The sequence below is a fragment of the Salmo salar genome, chromosome ssa15, assembly GCF_905237065.1.
Source record: "Salmo salar chromosome ssa15, Ssal_v3.1, whole genome shotgun sequence".
In the NCBI taxonomy this organism is placed as follows: domain Eukaryota; kingdom Metazoa; phylum Chordata; class Actinopteri; order Salmoniformes; family Salmonidae; genus Salmo; species Salmo salar.
Window position 1 is genome coordinate 54438033 of NC_059456.1, and position 22043 is coordinate 54460075.

At 44.6% G+C, this 22043-nt stretch overlaps 1 protein-coding gene across 5 annotated transcripts in view; it reads right to left on the reverse strand.

Moving 5' to 3' along the window:
- Nucleotides 1–22043, reverse strand: part of LOC106571556 (1-phosphatidylinositol 4,5-bisphosphate phosphodiesterase beta-1) — a 227969-nt gene that overhangs the window by 194117 nt on the left and 11809 nt on the right. The window lies entirely within an intron of this gene.

The window sequence follows — 22043 nt, forward strand, 5'->3', positions numbered from 1 at the left end:
CTTCATTTTGTGGGCAGTGGGCACATAGCCTGTCTTCTCTTGAGTGCCAGGTCTGCCTACGGTGGCCTCTCTCAATAACAAGGCTATGCTCACTGAGTCTGTACATAGTCAAAGCTTTCCTTAAATTTGGGTCAGTCACAATGGTCAGGTATTCTACCACTGTGTACTCTCTGTTTAGGGCCAAATAGCATTTCAGTTTGCTTTGTTTTTGGTTAATTATTTCCAATGTGTCAAGTAATTACCTTTTTGTTGTCTCATGATTTGGATGGGTCTAATTGTGTTCTAGTCCTGGGGCTCTATGGGGTCTGTTTGTGTTTGTGAACAGAGCCCCAGGAACAGCTGGCTGAAGGGACTTCTCTCCAGGTTAATCTCTCTGTAGGTGATGGCTTTGTTATGGACAGTTTGGGAATTGCTTCCTTTAAGGTGGTTGTAGAATTTAACGGCTCTTGTCTGGATTTTGATAATTGGCGGATATCGTCTCCCAATTCTGCTCTGCATGCAATATGTGGTGTGTTACGTTGCACACTGAGGATATTTTTTTCAGAATTCTCTCTCTCTCTGCTTCAAACTAGGGGAGAGAGAGGCAGCTCAGACTAGGGGAGAGAGAGGCAGCTCAGACTAGGGGAGAGAGAGGCAGCTCAGACTAGGGGAGAGAGAGGCAGCTCGCTGCTGTCCTGTCCAGGGACATCAGAAGAGGGATCGGTGGGTCTGATGGGGAGGGAACGGAACATTGGGGGAGGATAAACGTAGATGAGGGAGAAAGGGGAAGAGGGGGAGGGAGAAGATTGCAGGGGACAGTGGAGAAAGGGGGAGCGCTAGCTAAAGAAAGGAGAGGAATGAGGGAGGGGAGTATGGGGGGAGACTGATGGTGGCGGCAGAGGAGGGAAGGAAGGTGAGGGAGAATGGTGAGGCCGACACACATCAAATCTATGAGAATGACCTGAGGGAGCTTTGTTTTACACACACATGCTCACACTGCTTTTCACAGATAGCAGAGGTGAAAGGAACAACAGAGAGAATCTGCTTCCCTCAGCCCTCCATCCTCCCCTGCAGTCTCTAGGCTCCTTCTCTCTCTACCATCCCTCTCTCTCACCTCTGGTCCTCTGCCTGCCTCTCTCTCTCTCTTTCATCCCCTTTTTCTCTCTCCTTCTGTTAGCGCCTATTTTGGAAATCTGCCTCCTTCTTCTCTCCATCCCTCGCTACCTCACTTTGGCTGTAATCCCTCTCTTTGGAAATCTGCTTCTTCTCTCTCCCTTCTCCACTCTCTCAACCCTTCACTCCCTCTCTATAACAGCAGGCCTCCTGTATGAAGATGACAGCTCTAGGCTTTGCTTTCACTCTCCTTCTCTCCTCTCCTCTCCCAACCCCCCTGTCCCCCCCCCCCCACCCCAAACCATTTAAGTCTTCTCTTCTATCTCTGCAGCTTCCTTCAGGCAGACTGCTGGCCTCTCTTATCTCCTCTCACTGGTGTACGAAGCTTCAGATTCCTAAACAACACAAACGTGCGCATACCCACGAGCAATGTGTGGCGATTTCAGTGCTCTGTGGGGTCTGTTTTTGAATTAAATATTTTGGAAATTTGTATTTAAATATTGAATTTAAACAAGTTGAATCATTGAATTAATAAATTGAACTTGTATTTCATGATTTGAAACTGAATTGAATGAATATTGCATTCAGTTTAAAAATTCTAATTCAATTCTATATTCAAATTCTATATTTTGAAACACTTTACTGTAGGTGTCCTTATACAGGCATTCATAAAGCCTTTATAACAGATACATAACACAAATATTGAATTCAAATACAGTTTATTTTGGCACTGAAATCCCTCCATACACACACAGGCATGCACGCACAAACACATGCACACACAGGCACGCACATAAAGACACACTGGCACGCACGCACACACACTCCAGCTCTTATGTGTGTCTATCATGTACCCTCTCATAGATTCCTGAGGTACAGTTAGTTGTCTTACACACACCACCACACATGACATATACCTACAGATCTCATTGTGAATGAGTGTTTCACACAAAGCTATTCGAGGTTAAGCTGCCTCATTGAAGTGAAATTGGCAGGATTCAAGCAGCTTCTCTCGTTCAGTCACCTTTATTGACGTGAATAGGCTGGGTTGAGGTTGGAGCTGAGTGTTTGAGCTCTGTGTTTGTGTGAATGGTTGTGTTGAAGTTGAGCTGTGTGTGTGTGTGTGTGTGTGTGTGTGTGTGTGTGTGTGTGTGTGTGTGTGTGTGTGTGTGTGTGTGTGTGTGTGTGTGTGTGTGTGTGTGTGTGTGTGTGTGTGTGTGTGTGTGTGTGCCGACAGCGGCAGTTGAAACGTGGACTCTCATCTCAGACATCAGCTCATTTAAACACCTCCACCTCACTGTCAGAGAAGCCCTTTGAAGTCAGAACAAAGCAGGCAAATGGAAATACATTTTTCATTTTCCCTCTGGACGCCAAGCAACCGGTATGCCTACCTCTTTCGCTCTCCTCCTCTCTTTCTCTGTCTCTCTCTAGTCCGTGTGTGTGTGTGTGTGGTAGGTTCAGAGAGGGAGCTCCTGCCTGGTTTGACATGTCCACAAATAATCCAGAGAGATGCCACCAGGGGAGAACAATACCACTCTCTCCCTGGATGAATATAGAACACGTTTATTTGATTCACCCAGTCACTGTGCGTGTCTCTCTGTGAATGCGTGCGTCTCTGTGAATGCGTGCGTCTCTGTGAATGCGTGCGTGCGTCTCTGTGAATGCGTGCGTGCGTTTCTGTGAATGCGTGCGTCTCTGTGAATGCGTGCGTCTCTGTGAATGCGTGCGTCTCTGTGAATGCGTGCGTCTCTGTGAATGCGTGCGTCTCTGTGAATGCGTGCGTGCGTGCGTCTCTGTGAATGCGTGCGTGCGTGCGTCTCTGTGAATGCGTGCGTGCGTCTCTGTGAATGTGTGCGTGCATCTCTGTGAATGCGTCCGTCTCTGTGAATGCGTGCGTCTCTGTGAATGCGTGCGTGCGTGCGTCTCTGTGAATGCGTGCGTGCGTCTCTGTGAATGCGTGCGTGCATCTCTGTGAATGCGTCCGTCTCTGTGAATGCGTGCGTCTCTGTGAATGCGTGCGTCTCTGTGAATGCGTGCGTGCATCTCTGTGAATGCGTGCGTGCGTCTCTGTGAATGCGTGCGTGCGTCTCTGTGAATGCGTGCGTGCTTCTCTGTGAATGTGTGCGTGCGTCTTTGTGAATGCGTGCGTCTTTGTGAATGCGTGCGTCTCTGTGAATGCGTGCGTCTCTGTGAATGCGTGCGTCTCTGTGAATGCGTGCGTCTCTGTGAATGCGTGCGTCTCTGTGAATGCGTGCGTCTCTGTGAATGCGTGCGTGCGTCTCTGTGAATGCGTGCGTGCGTCTCTGTGAATGCGTGTGTGCGTCTCTGTGAATGTGTGCGTGCGTCTCTGTGAATGTGTGCGTGCGTCTCTGTGAATGTGTGCGTGCGTCTCTGTGAATGCGTGCGTCTCTGTGAATGCGTGCGTCTCTGTGAACGCGTGCGTGTGTTAACTAGCAGACAGAGCGAGGGCAACAACAAAAAAATACATTATTGTTAGAGCTATCTGTGTAACTGTGTGATTCCTTTAGTAACAACATGATCACACCTATATTCATAACCAGCAACAACAGAGGGCACACATACTTATAATATGCCAACAGCATGTAAAAACATATGCTGTCACTAGACCGTCCAAGCCACATCCCTCCCCTCAGAGCAGAGGGATATACTACAAAGTAGGATCAATGAGTTAGCCAGCTAACTTTGATAAACAAGCAGAAGTAACTATTGCTTTTCTGGTTCATTAAAAAAGCTGCACTTAGATATATGTTTTTGGTTGTTGAGTCAATGAGGCTGCGTTTACACAGGCTGCCCAATTATGATCTTTTTTTCCAATCACATCAGATCTTTTCATGTCAGATCTTTTACGGAGCTGATCTGATTGGTCAAAAAATAGGGCTGCCTGTGTAAACGCAAGCCTCTCTTAGACCATGTGAATTTCGGGCTTATCTTTTAAAAATATAAGCTTTACTGCTTTGCAGTATATCTTCTTAGGGATAGGCCCCTTTTTTCTCCACTTGTAAAGCTTATATTTTTGAATGATGTGCCCAAAGTAATCTGCCTGTAGCTCAGGCCCTGAAGCCAGGATATGCATATAATTGGTACCATTGGAAAGAAAACACTTTGAATTTTGTAGAAATGTTAAAATAATGTAGGAGAATATGACACAATAGATATGGTAGGAGAAAATCCAAAGAAAAATGCAAGAGAAAGGTCATATTGAAAATTAGCTCCCTGGATGCAATTCCTATGGCTTCCACAGGGTGTCAGCAGTCTATGTTCAAGGTGTCAGGCTTGTAACTTCAAAAACAAATTAGAAATATCAGTTTTAGTAGAAGGACACGGTCTTGGAAATTCTTGTTTGTGCGCGCCATGAAGACATTACGCACCTGCTAAAATCAGTTTCCTATTGAACATACTTCTTTCCGAAATAAATATTATAGTTTGATTACATTTTAGGGTATCTGAGGAGTAAATAGAAACGTATTTTGACTTGTTGAAACAAAGTTTAGGGGTAGATTTCCGGATTCCTTTCTCTGCAAGTTGAACGAGTGGATTACTCCCGCTAGCGGTACACCGATCTTTTTTCCAATCACATCAGATCTTTTCATGTCAGATCTTTTACGGAGCTGATCTGATTGGTCACAAAATAGGGCTGCCTGTGTAAACGCAAGACTCTCTTAGACCATGTGAATTTCAAGCTTATCTTTTAAAAAGATAAGCTTTACTGCTTTGCAGTATATCCCTCTGGCAGGAAAGAGAATGTGAGTCATTTCCAAAGACAATAAAAACAATATTGGTTTTACCATCACAACAAGCATCTTTAAGGGCTGTTAAGTAGAGACAAGTCATAAAAACAAATTCTCTGAATAAAGACACAAGTACCAAGGCAATGCTGACTGAATCACCTTTAAAAGCAGCCTAACAAGACAAGACTGAAATAATTCAGCTCCCCTGTTTCTCTTCTCACTTGTCTGCCGATGTCAATGTTCTCATGTTCTCACTCTCTCCCTAACTCTTACTCTCCCTCTCTCTCTCTGACGGGCTAACTGCTGTTTCTCTGTCTACTCCTATCACTTTCTCTCTCTATTGGTCTTCTCTCCCTTTCTGTTTTCCACCTTTCTCTTCTCCTCTTATTCTCTCTGTCTGTGTCTTCTCCCGTCTTCCTCTTACTCTTTCATTCTCACTCTCTCTCTCTCCATCTTCTCCTCTCTCGAGGAACGTTCTCTGAGGCCAGTCGTATTTTAAGTACGTCCGTCTGTCGGCTCCCTGCGCTCCCCACAGCACCACAATACCTCTGAGCTGGTTCAATTTGAGACCTCCTTATCATCTCACCAAATTGAATCGACAGGCTGAGGAGAAGAGAGGCTTCTGACCCACATTACTGGCACAGTTAGGCTCCGGAGCTCTGCCGCTCAAATGGGACAGAGGAGCGAGGAGAAGAGACGAGAGGGGGACAGAGGGAGACAGAGGGAGAATCCAGACGAAGTCTGGAGATGGACAATCCAATCTCCTCGACTGACCTCATCAAATGGGAAAGTTTTCCAAACTTTCCTCAAGTCCAGAGGCTAAGAGCCTGTCAGTTTCAATCTGTTTTTGAAGTGTTGTTGCGTGTCAAGGGTCTTGTTAATTTCTATGACGTTCGTTATGTATCTAGTTGATGTCTGTTGGTTCTTTGTTGTCTGCATTGTCACATTGCAGACGCAGCTACAACTGCCACTCGGGAGCAAATCAAGTTGACCAAATTTAATTGAAATGTAGATTGTTGTTTAATCACCCCCGAACGTCTCTTTCCAGACATCAAGGTATTGTCTGTCGGCTGGAGGGGGGAGGGGGGTACCCTGCTTGGGTAGATCTATGGTTTGAAGTGTGTGTGTGTGCGTTCGCGGTGTATGTGTACATGTGAGTGTGCACACGTGTGTCTATAAACGTCTGTGTGAGACTAGTCTGGCTGTATAATGGCTATCACACTGGGTGGCTGTGTGTCCACTGTGTGTTAATGAGGGTATTAGGTTTCACATTACTGTACCTCTAAGAGATGGACCACAGCTAGATAATTACAACACTAGCTAATGGTGTTATTACTCATAGGGAAGAGATGGACACAGCGATATTGTGTAACCTTTCACTAATGGAAATACCAGGAAAAATGACTGGGAGGCAGCAGGGGAAAGCAATGGATATTTCATCCTCCCCATCCAATGCCTCTATTACTGTCTATCAGGGAAATGGGATACAAAGTACACTGTGACATGCACAAGCCACGATGATTTATAAAGACAGCTAAATGAGGAAGTGAAGTGAATAGTAGGGTTTCTGGTTGCTAGTAAGGACTGAAAGAGAGGGGTTCTGAAAGTGAAGGCGGTAAACAGCTTCCTCTGAAAGGGTGGTTAATGATTCATTAGCCCAAATGGAGAGTCACCGCTCATTAGCCTAATGCTAATCTCCACTCAGTATCCCATAGACACGCTAATGCTAATTCAGGAACTCAGTGAAATGATATGTCTCCTGTCGTTGGTTCACTCATTCATTGATTCATGTGTTCACTCGTTCATTTACAGAAAAAAAACTGGCACTGTACATACATAGCTTTAAAATATAATTGCTGCTTTAATCTGTCATTCCAGATTCCTCGAGTGAAATCAATTAAATTAAATGAGGTCTGTAATGATTAAGAATGTGTCATTTTTGAACATTTGTGAGTGTGTGTGTATGAGAGAGCAAGAGAGAGCGGAAGAGAGAATGATCTAGAGGAGGCAAGGTGAGAGGAAGCTACTTTAGACTATTGAGATGCAGCCAGGGCTGCTCTATCTCCTATACTCATCTATTAAACCATAGCTCTCTATCTCTCTGAGACATCAAAGGCCACAGGCTTGATGTCTGAGTTTGAAGGCCTCTTTATACAGAAAGGATCCACCGGGCTAGACTGCAGCGTGGCTTCTGGCTAGTCAAATCACAGCACTGGATGCTTAAGGGGGTCTTTGAGTACTCAACCACATCAAAACGACAACGGACCTAATGCGCCGTGGATTGCTGCATTATTATACTATAACCCTATTATGACCCTTTACACTCTTAGAAAAAAAAGGAGCGGTCTAGAACCTTAAAGGGTTCTTCGGCTGTCCTCATAGAAGAACCCTTTTTGGTTAAAGGTATAAACCTTTATGTTCAAGGTAGAATCCTTGTGTATTCCATGTAGAGTCGTGGCCAAAAGTTTTGAGAATGACACAAATGTTAATTTTCACAAAGTTTGCTGCTTCAGTGTCTTTAGATATTTTTGTCAGATGTTACTATGGAATACTGAAGTATAATTACAAGCATTTCATAAGTGTCAAAGGCTTTTATTGACAATTACATGAAGTTGATGCAAAGAGTCAATATTTGCAGTGTTGACCCTTTCTTTTTCAAGACCTCTGCAATCTGCCCTGGCATGCTGTCAATTAACTTCTGAGCCACATCCTGACTGATGGCAGCCCATTCTTGCATAATTAATGCTTGGAGTTTGTCAGAATTTGTGGGTTTTTGTTTGCCTCTTGAGGATTGACCACAAGTTCTCAATGGGATTAAGGTCTGGGGAGTTTCCTGGCCATGGGCCCAAAATATCGATGTTTTGTTCCCCGAGCCACTTAGTTGCCTTATGGCAAGGTGTTCCATCATGCTGGAAAAGGCATTGTTCGTCACCAAAGTGTTCCTGGATGGTTGGGAGAAGTTGCTCTCGGAGGATGTGTTGGTACCATTCTTTATTCATGGCTGTGTTCTTAGGCAAAATTGTAAGTGAGCCCACTCTCTTGGTTGAGAAGCAACCCCACACATGAATGGTCTCAGGATGCTTTACTGTTGGCATGACACAGGACTGATGTTAGCGCTCACCTTGTCTTCTCCGGACAAGCTTTTTTCCGGATGCCCCAAACAATTGGAAAGACGATTCATCAGAGAAAATGACATTACCCCAGTCCTCAGCAGTCCAATCCCTGTACCTTTTGCAGAATATCAGTCTGTCCCTGATGTTTTTCCTGGAGAGAAGTGGCTTCTTTGCTGCCCTTCTTGACACCAGACCATCCTCCAAAAGTCTTCACCTCACTGTGCGTGCAGATGCACTCACACCTGCCTGCTGCCATTCCTGAGTAAGCTTTGTACTGGTGGTGCCCCGATCCCGCAGCTTAATCAACTTTAGGAGATGGTCCTGGCGCTTGCTGTACTTTCTTGGGTGCCCTGAAGCTTTCTTCACAACATTTGAACCGCTCTCCTTGAAGTTCTTGATGATCCGATAAATGGTTGATTTAGGTGCAATCTTACTGGCAGCAATATCCTTGCCTGTGAAGCCCTTTTTCTGCAAAGCAATGATGACGGCACATGTTCTTTGCAGGTAACCATGGTTGACAGAGGAAGAACAATGATTCCAACACCACCCTCCTTTGAAGCTTCCAGTCTGTTATTCGAACTCAATCAGCATGTCAGCGTGATCTCCAGCCGTGTCCTCGTCAACACTCACACCTGTGTTAACGAGAGAATCACTGACATGATGTCAGCTGGTCCTTTTGTGGCAGGGCTGAAATGCAGTGGAAATGTTTTTGGGGGGGATTCAGTTCATTTGCATGGCAAAGAGGGACTCTGCAATTAATTGCAATTCATCTGATCACTTCATTACATTCTGGAGTATATGCAAATTGCCATCATACAAACTGAGGTAGCAGACTTTGTGAACATTTATATTTGTGTCATTCTCAAAACTTTTGGCCATGACTGTAGAACCCTTTCTACATCGGGTTCTACTTCTACCAGAAACCATAAAGGGTCCTCCTATGGGGATAGCCGGAGAACCCTTCTCGAAAAAACATGTCTATAAGAGTAGCATCTTACCCTCACCCTGAGGTCACTGATGTCACACTCAATCCCCTCTATCAAACCAACCAAGAGGAGCCCAACTCGATTAACTGACTTAAAAATGCACCGCTGCAAGAGTGGGATGGTCTCAATATTTGGGTGTTTATTGATCACAGCAGTCGATATTCATGAATGGTGAAAGGAGATCCTGGGGACTGTTGATGCCTCATACCGTAAAACTTAAATTAATAATTGCCCGGGCATTTATTGGCTTAAATCACTGAACGCAACAGACTCTTATTGGAGACAGGCTTCTATTTGAGCCAGGTGTCTAATTCCTTAATGCACACAACTGTTGTTCATTTGCATAGTTAATTATTTATTTAGAGCATTCACTTCCATCCAGCATTTTAATTCATTTATTCATTTCCTGCACTAATGTGTTATCATTTACCCACAGTGTCACGTTTCTTTAGTCTTAACATGCCTCTATTTGGAAGGAAAAAAACGTCCGCACTTTTGGCAGTTCTTACTTTCGCCACTAGAGCGTGATCGGACGATTTCTGGGGGTCTGTACTCCCAGAGTTGTTGACTGTTTTGGTGCTTGCCAGTTAGCTACATGTCAAGGGTTAGCTATCAGTTCTCAGCTTAGCAGCCAATTGGTAGCGCTTTCTTTCTGACGACAAAAACTGATTGGCATCCTTTTTTTCTTTCTTCATTATTTCATTATCTAATGTAACAAATCAAACATTAAACCTCGTAAACAAATCATGGTAATTCATTGTAACCTAGTAAAAAATTGGTTTAGACCCGCCGTTTATTTGAAACAGCCGTTTATTTGCTGAAATGTGTGCTGTTGCTCAGCTATTAAAAGGGACAGGCGGTTATTTGAGACTGCGTTTAATTGCACTTTTATCGTATATCGCAGTCGAATGAGCAGTGTTGGGAGTAGGGAACTACATGTAGTGGTGATCCTAACTGACCTAAAACAGGGCATTTTTACTGGGATTAAATGTCAGGAATTGTGAAAAACTGAGTTCAAATGTATTTGACTAAGGTGTATGTAAACTTCCGACTCCAACTGTATATGCTATATAAACAAGGAAGCGAGAGCAGCTAATATTTTACCAACAGTAAGCTTGGTCGTCATGGCCTGACATGAAAATCAGACAGTAAATTCTCTGACAGACAGCACCCGGCAGACAGGGTGACCCAATCATTTTCAATGAAGGCTGGACGGGATTCTGCTCTATTATTATTATTATTATTTTATTTATTTTTTTGGTGATTACGATCTTGTCTCATCGCTGCAACTCCCCAATGGGCGATGGTCGAGTCATGCGTCCTCCAAAACATGACCCGCCAAGCCGTGCTTCTTAACACTCGCTTAACCCGGAAGCCAGCCGCACCAATGGGTCGGAGGAAACACCGTTCAACTGACGACCTTGGCCAATTGTGCGCCACGCTATGAGACTTCCGGTCACGGCCGGTTATGATACAACCAGGGAACGAACCCCAGGCTGTAGTGACGCCGCAACACTCAGGCGGCCCTCTGCTCTATTTTTCAAGCGGCGCTGTCGTTGTTGACCAATCACAGTAGGAAACATAATTTGCCCACTCTAGCTAGCTAGCTAGCTGGCTAACACTATCATTTTAGTCATGTTGAACAATAAAAATCATTGTTTTCTAATCCATTTTGTTTTTATTAATAATTTCTGTTGCATGTAACTATGTTTTTATGTATTCGATTTGTTTCAGCCATCATTTCTTTGCATGTCTATAATGTTTGTTTATTTCGTTGCTATGGTCACTGGCTGCTGTCACCCTTGTGTGTGTGTGAAGGCACTGGTAGCTTTGACTAGAGGGACAAGTGGTGTGTACTCGACACTGTGATATTCCGCTGGCTGTTTGAAATGCGCTTAAAGGACCGTGGCTGGCCGTTGACAGCCACAGACCTCAAGCATATTAATAACTTAACTGCACGGGCACAACAAAGATATTTTGATGAAACAAGAATCTACTTGGCATATTTCTTAGTACGGTTTGAACAAACAAATCACTTGCTGGGTCATAGTTTTTAATAGCCGTTATCATATTATCTCACTGTCAAATATTCAAACAAAACTAACATCTCGCTAGCTGTCAGTTGAAGATTCAGACAAACAAATCACATATTCTAATCAATGGTTTTCACAATATCTCATTATCACTGTAGAAAACAATGAGTGATATCTAACTAAGGGAAGAGCTGCGAAGGTAGGATAAAGAATGTGTGCATGTGTCAGACAGACAGAGATAAAACCAGAGCGAGAGAATAGGAGAGAGAGAACGAGAGAGCAGGAGACAGGAGTGGACGAGAGAGCGGGAGAGAGAGAGAGGAGAGCAGAGACCTGTGCTGCGGTCTGGTGTGTTCTGTTCTGTGGAGATAAAGACTGTCTGTCTGTTCCACCATCAGCCATCTGTAGAATGCTCTAGTCCACATCAAATGTTGATTGAACAGAGCCTCTAGCACAGGAAAACAATAACATACATATTTCACACGTACAACTCTCTGTGTGCACCAATCGCTCACTCAAAGCTTCTCAACAATGAAAGATAAACAACACAGCGAGAGATATGAGGAGATGCTCTGTCATCCTTCGAATTTGTGGAAACATACTTGTACAGTACAAACAGTTGTAGTGTATAATATAACGTTGGTGTGTAGAGTGATTTTTTTCTTCATCCCTGTTGTTGGGCCTTTCCCTTTGCTTTCTTCCACTGACATCCTGAGGGAGCATACTGTAGCAGTTATTCAAATTAGGTGTGCAGTATTCTCTCTGTGTGTGTGAACCGTTTCAGGTGATTTGAATGAACGGTGTCAGGGAGGATTTTGAATAATGGGCGCATGCAGAAATAGGCCAACATAAACGTTATAAATAACGTCACCTCGGAGAGAAGGATTAGCTTCATCATACTCTCTACCGTTTCACCTCATATACTGTGAAACTACCTCTGCTAGGCTACACGTTCGGAGCTGTATAATAGGGCAGCCGTTGGCTTTTGTTACATGCGAGTTCAAACAAGGATACAGGATGTGTGATGAGAGACTGGCTAGAAGTGAAGTTTGCTTTGTCACATTTGTGTTTCTGAGTGTAGGAAGCATCCCTTCTTTCTGACTGTTTGACTTTTTGTGAATGAGGTCCAACAGCTTAGAGAGGAAATGAACAGAGATCTGTGCCACTGTGTGTGTGTGCGTGCACCGTAGCCTGTAGCAGTGGAAAATAAGCAATACTAATCAGAATTCACAAAGAGGAGCAGGGCCAACAGGGCTAACCCAAGCAACAACAAATATTTTTGTCCAGAGTTGCTCCCCTCCTCAGAAAGGTAACGGATAGATTCTAGTCATACAACAGCCGTAAATCCATCAGAGTCTGGCAGCGGTTTTTATCTTTTCATCCCTCTTTCACTGTTGATGCTCAGAAAGCGTGTCACCTTCATCAGAGGAAGCCTGGCATCTTTTGTTCCAATGTCTAAGTTCCCAGTCTACCATACAGGCATGTCTGGCAGGTCATCATTGTTCACTTTCACTTTTTTTCCGTTCGTTTTTTCATCGATTTGACCCTTTTCCATCTTAAGCCTGTTAGAAAATACAAACTAGTGTGAAGGCACCAGAACAGGAATGTGCCTGGCATTTTAACCAAGGAGAGACTGTCAGTGTCCATTTCTCAAACTGTCACCTGCAGGAAATCCCATAGAAGATATACCAAGAGAGACACAACGACACGTCCTATTGTGAAAGTACAGTAGAGAAATTGTGACAACTCATCGAGGAAATACGACAGCAGAGGAAGTCGGTGACACATCTCATTATGGAAGGCGCTGTTTCCAAATGACTGATTGATTAAACTGTCAGAGCGGTAGAGAGTGGAGCACCTCTGAGACTTAGATGAGACCTGTTCCGGTCCAGCCCTGAAAACTGATAAATCATTTCCGAGTCATTGCGATGTCAAGACATCATATCAATATTGCCCTGTCCTTCTTCTCTGAGGGACAATGACAGTCCTCTCTGCATGCCTACACTGGCATCGATTTCTGTGCCATGTTTATGAAGTCTATGAGTCATCCTGTTCTACACTCACACACACACACACACACACACACACACACACACACACACACACACACACACACACGCACACACACACACACACACACACACACACACACACACACACACACACACACACACACACACACACACACACACACACACACACACACACACACACACACACACACACACACACACACACAGAGTGTTACGTCCAACTGGCTGAACACAAGGCAGAGTGCGTGGAGGGAAACAACAGCTAACAACGACAGATAATCACAGTAATTATACAGCAGGAAAAGGTCTGCAATCCCCAAAAAGCTATCAAAATAAACTGTCACACTCAATCATGTCTGAAAATGATAATGTCCCGTGAAATAGTGTCATTAGACAAATGGCATGACACCATGCTATGGCTGACATGATAGAAAGAACGAGGGAGAAGAGGGAGATTGTTTCCCGGAAAGCAAACTCATCAATTTCTCTCTTTGGCTCTCATAACCAACCGTCCTAAATTTACTGGCCAGCCCTCCAGGTTTTCTCCTGCCTCACCCCTCTCTATCTCTCTTGCTCTCTTGTGCACTCTTCATCACTCTCTCTGTATCTCTCCCTCTAGCTCTCTGTCTGCCTGCCTCTCTCTCCATCGTTCTCATCACCATTTTCCTATAACTTGCCATCCCTCTCGCTCTCCCTCCACCAGTACCGCCTACCCATATCTCTCCCTCTTTCCCTCTCTCTTGTCTATACGTTTTCTGTGGGTGTATTGGCTGTAGATTTACATCCGTCTCTGTCCCATAGTGCTGACTAAAGGAGCAGCTCCAGCTAAGGAATCCAACAGAACTGCACAGTCTGGGAACTCTGTTATGATGGAGGCAAGACATGGTGTGTGTGTGGGGGATTCAACATGTGGATATATTATTGGTTAAAGTCCATTACTCTGATACTAAAACCTATGTTATTACTACTGTATCGACCAACCACAACTACTACATTGACATTTTAGTCATTAAGCTCTTATCCAGAGCGACTTATTGCATTCATCTTAAGATCACAGTTGTAAGTAACATTTTTCTCAATACAGAAGTTATCAGCTAAGTCAGTGCTGGTAGGAAAAGGCAAGTGCAAGGTTACATTTTTTTTTGGGGGGGGGGGTTTATAAGACTGAGATGTCTTATTTAACATACTCTTTGAAGATGTAGGGTTTCAGACGTTTCAGAAGATGGGCAGGGACTCTGCTGTCCTAGCTTCAGGGGGAAGCTAGTTCAACCATTGGGGTGCCAGGACAGAAAATAGTTTTGACTAGGCTAAGTGGGAGCTGACCTCCCGTAGGGATGGGATGGCTAAGAGACCAGAGGTGGCAGAACAGAGTGCTCGGGTTGGGATGTAGGGTTTGAGCATAGCCTGAAGGTAGGGAGGGGCAGTTCCCATTGCTGCTCCGTAGGCAAGCACCATGGTCTCTTGTAGTAGATGATAGCTTCTACTGGAAGCCGGTGGAGTGTATGGAGGAGCGGTGTGACATGAGAGAACTAGGGAAAGTTGAACATCAGACTGGTTGCGGCTATCTGGATAACTTGTAGGGGTTTGATGGCACAAGCGGGGAGCCCAGTCAACAGAAAGTTGCGGTAGTCTAGATGGGATATGACAAGTGACTGGATTAGGACCTGATCCGCTTCCTGTCTGAGGAAAGGTTGTACTCCATAGATGTTGTAGAGCATGAACCTGCAGGAGCGAGTCACTGCTTTGATGTTTACAGAGAACGACAAGGTGTTGTCCAGGGTCACGCCAAGGTTCTTTGCACTCTGGGAGGTGGACACTGTGGATTTATCGACTGTGATGGAGAGGTCTTGGAGCGGGCAAGCCTTCCCCAGGGGGAAGATCAGCTCCGTCTTGTCAAGGTTGAGCTTGAGGTGGTGGCCGACATCCAAGTTGAGATATCTGCCAGGCACGCAGAGATGCGTGTCGGCACCTGTGTGTCAGAAGAGGGAATGAGAAAAGTAGTTGAGTGTCATCCGATAGCAATGATAGGAGAGACCATGAAAGGACATGACGGAGCCAAGTGACTTGGTGTATAGAGAAAAGAGAAGAGGGCGTAGAACCGAGATCTGGGAGAAATCACTAGTATGAGCACATGGTGCAGACACAGAACCTCTCCACGCCACCCTGTAGGAGCGACGTGCCAGGTAGGATGCAATCCAGGAGTGTGCAGCGCCTGAGACGCCCAGCCCTGAGACGGTGGAGAGGAGGATCTGACGATTCATGATGTCCAAGGCAACGGATAGATTCTAGGAGGATGTGAACAGCAAAGAGAGAGTCAGCTTTGGCAGAGCGGAGAGCCTCCGTAAGGAGAGCAGTCTCAGTTGAGTGACCCGTCTTGAAGCCTGACTGGTTAGGGTCAAGAAGATAGTTCTGAAAGAGAAGTGTTTTGGAAAGAAAAGAAAGAAGGGATACCGGTCTGTAGTTTTTTACTTCAGAGGGGTCGTGTGTTGGTTTCTTGAGGAGGGGAGCAACTCTGGCCAATTTGAAGTCAGAAGGGACGCAGCCATTGGTCAGGGATGAGTTGATGAGGGAAGTGAGGAATGGGAGAAGGTCTCCAGACATAGTCTGGAGAAGGGAAGAGGGGATGGGTTCGAGTAGTCAGGTTGACAGGCAGCTGGACATCACTAGTCACAGGATTTCATCTGGAGAGAGAGGGGAGAAAGAGGTCAAGGCTTAGGGTAGTTCTGTGTGAATGGGGCTAGTGAACTCAGTAGGCTGAGTGAATGAGGTGTGGATGTCATCAACCTTTTTTCAAAGTGGTTGACAAAGTCATCTGCAGAGAAGTAGGGGGAAGAGGTGGAGGGTTAAGGAGTGAGGAGAAGGTGGAAAAGAGTTTCCCAAGCTTGGAGGCAGAGGCTTGGAATTTAGAGTGAACTAAATCATCTTTAGTGGCAGATTTAGAAGAACAGAAGGTAGAGAGGAGGGAGTGAAAGGAAAATGGGTCCTCTGGAAATTGTGTTTTTTTTTCTCATTTTCTCCTGTTCTGTGAGCACGCAATGAGTCACTCAGCCATGGAGCAGGAGGGGAGGGTCGAGCCGGCCGGGAAGAAAGGGGACAGTGGGAGTCAAAGGAGGTGGAAAGGGAAGGAGAATAAGGTCGAAGAGGCAGTCAGGAGACGGAGGGAGAAGGATTTAGCAGAAGGAAGAGATGATAGGATAGAAGAAGAGAGAGTACTGGAAAAGCCAACTGACATTTACTCCTGAGTTGGTGACCGGTTGCCCCCTCGACAACCACTGTGATTATTATTATTTGACCCTGCTGGTCATCTATGAACATTTGAACATCTTGGCCATGTTCTGTTATAATCTCCACCCGGCACAGCCAGAAGAGGACTGGCCACCCCTCATAGCCTGGTTTCTTCCAAGGTTCTGGCCTTTCTAGGGAGTTTTTCCTAGCCACCGTGCTTCTACACCTGCATTGCTTGCTGTTTGGGGTTTTAGGCTGGGTTTCTGTACAGCACTTTGTGACATCAGCTGATGTAAGAAGGGCTTTATAAATAAATTTGATTGAAGAGAAAGAGCAACAATTGTGATGGCACATGTACACCTGCGTAGGGGCTGAGTGGTTAGGGTTGGAGGAGAGAGGGAGAGAAAATGAAAAAAGTAGTGATCAGAGATCTGGAGGGGTTGCAGTGAGATGAGGTTAAGCATATTGCCTGACTTGTGAGGGGTAGGGGACTGGAAAAGGGTGAGGTCAAAAGAGGCAAGGAGGGGAAAGAAATATGTGGAAAGAAAGGTGTAGAATTCAGGCGTTTGGAGATGAAGTCGCCCTGTATGATGAGCTGTGAGCCATCGTCTGGAAAGTAGCTTATCAAGGTGTCAATCTCATTGAGGAAGACCTAGTGGGTGATAGATGACAACAATGTTAAGCTAGATTGGACAAGTGACATGAGGAGATGGACAGGTGAGAGAGGAGGAAAAGAGAAAATCTTCATTTAGGAGAAATTAGTAGCCCTGTGCCACCACCATGACGACCAGATGCTCTAGGTCTATGAGAGAACACATAGTCAGATAACGAGAGAGCAGCCGGAGTAGCAGTGTTCTCTGGGGTAATCCATGTCTCTGTCAGGGCCAAAAAGTGAAGGGACTGACCACAGATTGGCAGTTTCAAAGGCTGCCAAAGACTAGGATGTCCACATGGGTTGTGCGTGCAGGGTACACTAGATTAGAAGGGTTGAAACCATGGGGTGGGGCGCATCTGTAAAACCTACAGTGACAGGAGTAAATAGGCATGGAAATCACACACATACTTGACAAACCTACAAAAGAGCAAAATTAGATAATCTGAAAATAACTAGGTAACATACCCAAGTAAGAGAGTGGTGTGAAGCCTTCCTCTCTTTCCTTCCTCGAGTAACATCGCAGAACAATTCTGCAGAATGTCTTTGTTTTGGCGACAGTCTTCGTTTTGGGAGACAACACCACCGCCTGACAAGACTGCCGCTTACTGTAGCCGCTGAAAAACTGGGAGCGACTAAAGTACTAACACTAATTGTAGGGCCCTATAAACGCGGACGGAATCACGGAATCCAGACATTAAAATGGAATTCAACAATATCATAACATTTATTGAACTTAGTAGGGAATCAAATAAATGTTTATCATAAGACATGAACAGAGTGCACCAGTGATTCGTATTTCCTCCAAATTTCTGAAGAGGCAAAGAGAATTCCCCGTCTGTGTATGTGCAGTGTGCGCGTCTAACACTTTGTGTAGCCGTTAGCAATGATGCTAATGAAAAATCTTCTGGTAGATGCACTGGAATTAAAGGGTAACTACACCCAAAAATCGGTCTCTTGATGTGGTTTAAGCATTATTGTGGACTTAGAACGTCCAATTTTGAGGTCGAAAACATGAAAAACATGAACAAATAAAAGTTATTTTACGGCCCTATAATTGCTGATTGCCTAGCAGAGGTGAAGAAAAATACCCCCTCCAACAGACACAGCCACCAAATTATCAGTCACAAATGGACCTGAAACCAGTCCAAGTCAATGGTCCAACACTTCACAGCCACAAGTACTGAGCATTCAGCAGTTCAAAGCAATGATAAAGTAGGAAGCTAGGTAGACGGCTAGCACTTAACTAGAATTACCCTATCCGGACTATATCAACAACAACACTTATTGAAAATCAAAAAGGCTACTCTTGCAGAGATTAGCTGCCTTCCCAGGCTGTAGATGAGCACAGCTGCAAATACTACAATAAGCTGAAGGGTAAGTCATTAACACATTTCTTATTCTATTCAATTCTATAATACTCTGTTCAAATCTACGTAGTGCAACTATACTATGCACAAAACAATCTTTGCCTCACCACCAACTGTAACTGAGAGACATGCCATTTAGTGAGAGGCTGAGATCTGAAACTGGAGTGTCCCTAGAGAAACCTTCCACCCTTCTCCCTGACCTTACCCTCCTTCACAACACACGCACGCGCCTGCACGCACGCATGCACGCACATGCACAAACACGCATGCACACGCACGAATGCATGCGCAATACGCACGGGCACACACAGCTCAAATAACCTGAATGGAGCGCAAACATCAGATGAGATCGATAACAAAAGCAGCTCATATAAAATCTGAAGAAGGAATAAGAGACGACTGCACCTGGCATTTCAAGGCTACCATGGCAACTAGACCAAATGGCTGTTCATTTTGGTGAGGTCCGTCAAACACTCCAGATTGCGCAACTCTTTCCTGAGAAGCGCTCTCCACCAATGGGAGAAGACTTTATTTATACCCTTCACAGAGGCACCTGTTGCTTGTTGGGCAGTGAAGGAATGTGTGTGTGTGTGTGTCAGTGTGTCACACACCATATGTAAACTCTATAGGCAAATGTGCTGTGCGCTGATAATGACTGAGATAGGCTGTTCTCTAGTTGCCATGACACTGCCTATGGAACGACAGGGATATGTAAACTAGCCAACAACATTGGCCGTAGCGTACAGAGGTGTGTGTCATGTTAATCCTCTGTTAAGACAATATCGGTGATGAGTGATGACTGAACTTTTGGCCTGGTGGTGTTTGTTGTGTGTGTGTGTGTGTGTGTGTGTGTGTGTGTGTGTGTGTGTGTGTGTGTGTGTGTGTGTGTGTGTGTGTGTGTGTGTGTGTGTGTGTATGTGTGTGTGTGTGTGTGCACATTTGTGCATTTATGTGATTCTGAGGGGTGCGGATTAGGTCTGGTCGGGTTGAGGGAGTACACACGGGGACATAAAACGAGACAAATGGACTTGGAGACACACACACTAACATCTCAGAATTATGACCGCGTGAGTTTACATACCGGCGGTCTGTTTAAGAATACAACATGGCAGAGAGACACAGATGCTGGGATGCTGGACTCATTCACACACACGCATGCATGCACAGACACACACATGCACACAGCAGGCCCACAGCGGTCCCACAGTGCCACGACTCAGTGCCAAGATCTCTCTCACTGAGCAGTTTGAGGATTTGGGCACGTTCTTCAGTTTTGCACTGAAACATAGCCAGATGTCTTGATCCCACTCAACCACATACAAACACCTGGACAACTACCACCGCTGAAAAACGTAAGCCCCTTTAAACAAAACTGCCTGACAGTCTCCCTGTAAGACTTAATCTAAGTGACACAAATAGAGGCAATCGTGACTGTGCTTGTGAGACAGGCTTTTATAAAAAATGTATGCACGCACGCACGCACACACGCACGCACGCACACACAGTGTACAGGACAGTGCACGTGTAAGGACGTGGGCTACTACTAGTGCAACTGTCACGGTTTTCGTCGGTAATGGAGGACCAAAACGCAGCAGGTATGTGTAAGCTCATCTTGACATTTATTAACTTCCAAAATGAACGTACGAAAATAACAAAACAAGAGAACGAACGATTAATAGACAGTCTGGCAAGGCACACAGCTAACTAGATAAACATAGAAATACGTAAACAAAGATCATAACCCAAAAACACTAAATCAAACACCCTTTTTCCAAAACACCACCCCGAACCACATAAAACAAATACCCTCTGCCACGTCCTGACCAAACTACAATAACAATTAACCCTTATACTGGCCAGGACGTGACAGCAACAGCTTGTAACGGTACGTTTATCACGGTATGCAAAGAATACAAAGCACACACCTTCAAAACCAAGGCAGGGACCTCACATCAGATACTATCACCATACTTACGTGTCTATACAATATGTGTTACCATTCTATATGTATCACGATTGCAATTCGACACAGCTATTGTATTGCGATTCGCTGTTCCAGACATATTGCACTGTACTGTCTGTCTGCTGCAGAGGGACAAGAGAAAGCCGTAATAAAAACACGTTTTGATCAGTCACGGAAATAAAAGAACTGAAAACATGTTGCCTCACCATTTAAAAAGAAGATTGAGGCCAAAGTATAAGAGGGGAAATACAGATTTTTATTTTAAAAATCTGTAGAATCGATAATCAAAATAATATCGCGTCACAATACTACTGTATCGATCCCCCCCCCATCCATACTTCACAAATACACATTGTAACAGTACGTTAACACTGCATATACAGGATGTGCAGGCATGTACACACACATACTGTACAAATACACATCCTCTTCCAGACACTGTGTCAGTGTCTCACACTGTGTTCCTACAGGTAGATGCTCTGACAGTGTGTTAGGGAGAAATATAGTTTGTTGATAGTACACTCTCAGAAAAAAATGGTACGGTTAGGGTACAGTATTGTTGCCGGGGATACAAAAATATTTGTAAAAAACACACAATTTACCTTCAGAGGTACACATATAATCTCACATGGTACTGTTTGGTACCTTTTAGGGTACATGCAGATAATCTAGTATAATGGTACATTTTTGTTCACAATATTTTGAATATAAAGGTACAGTCATCACACACTCTCAAAAACCACACCCATCACTATCATATTTCCCAGTATGTCCTATTGCAGGTTGATAAAAAAATATTCAATGTGTGTTTTTGCATGCTCATTGATTGATTGATCTTATGCTACACAAAGATAAATAACATACGTCTAAATGCAGATTGCAGGTGATTAACAGGAGTTCCAGACCATGGTTTTGGGGGTAAACTAGGCTGTTAAAGTATGGCTTTATGACATACAGTATGTCATCTATTGTCATAAAAAGTTGAATTTCAAATATAAAATATTCACTTAGGCACTCATTAGGTGAAGGTTATAGGCCTGAAGGTATCTGAATGCAACAAACATGTCTCTGTCACTAGCAAACACAGTCATGGGTAGTACTGGTAACTAAAATTCACTTGAAAGGCACCCTGGGAAATATGTAAATAAGGCATTACACCCTGCAGTGTTGAACAACAGCCAAAAACCTTTTAGAGCTACATTTTTGCCACTTAAAAGGAACAAGCTACTTTGTCCCTGTGGTGGTACCCTAAAAAGGCAAATGTGTACCTTTTCCAAAGGTACGCTTTTGTACCTTTACTATCTTGTCCCCTACAGTACACTATTGTCTCTTTTAAGGTACAAATTGCAAGGGTACAATAATGTACTTAGAACCAAAGGTAATTATGTGGTAAGTATAAATCAGGGCCAGTAGCAAGCTGTCTGTATTTATATACTGCAGAGGGCAGAAGTGATGACTTGCTGGCTTTATATTATCTACGTGTCTGGAGGTGTGTGTGTGTGTGTGTGTGTGTGTGTGTGTGTGTGTGTGTGTGTGTGTGTGTGTGTGTGTGTGTGTGTGTGTGTGTGTGTGTGTGTGTGCGTGCGTGTGCCTCAGCAGAGCCAGTCAGAGTTAGAGCCATTGATTTTGTGTTGGAACAGATGGAGGTATTTCACTATACCACCTGGGCAGGGACAGGACTGCTGACTGAGACGCCACCTCCATACACACACACACACACACACACACACACACACACACACACACACACACACACACACACACACACACACACACACACACACACACACACACACACACACACACACACACACACACACACACACA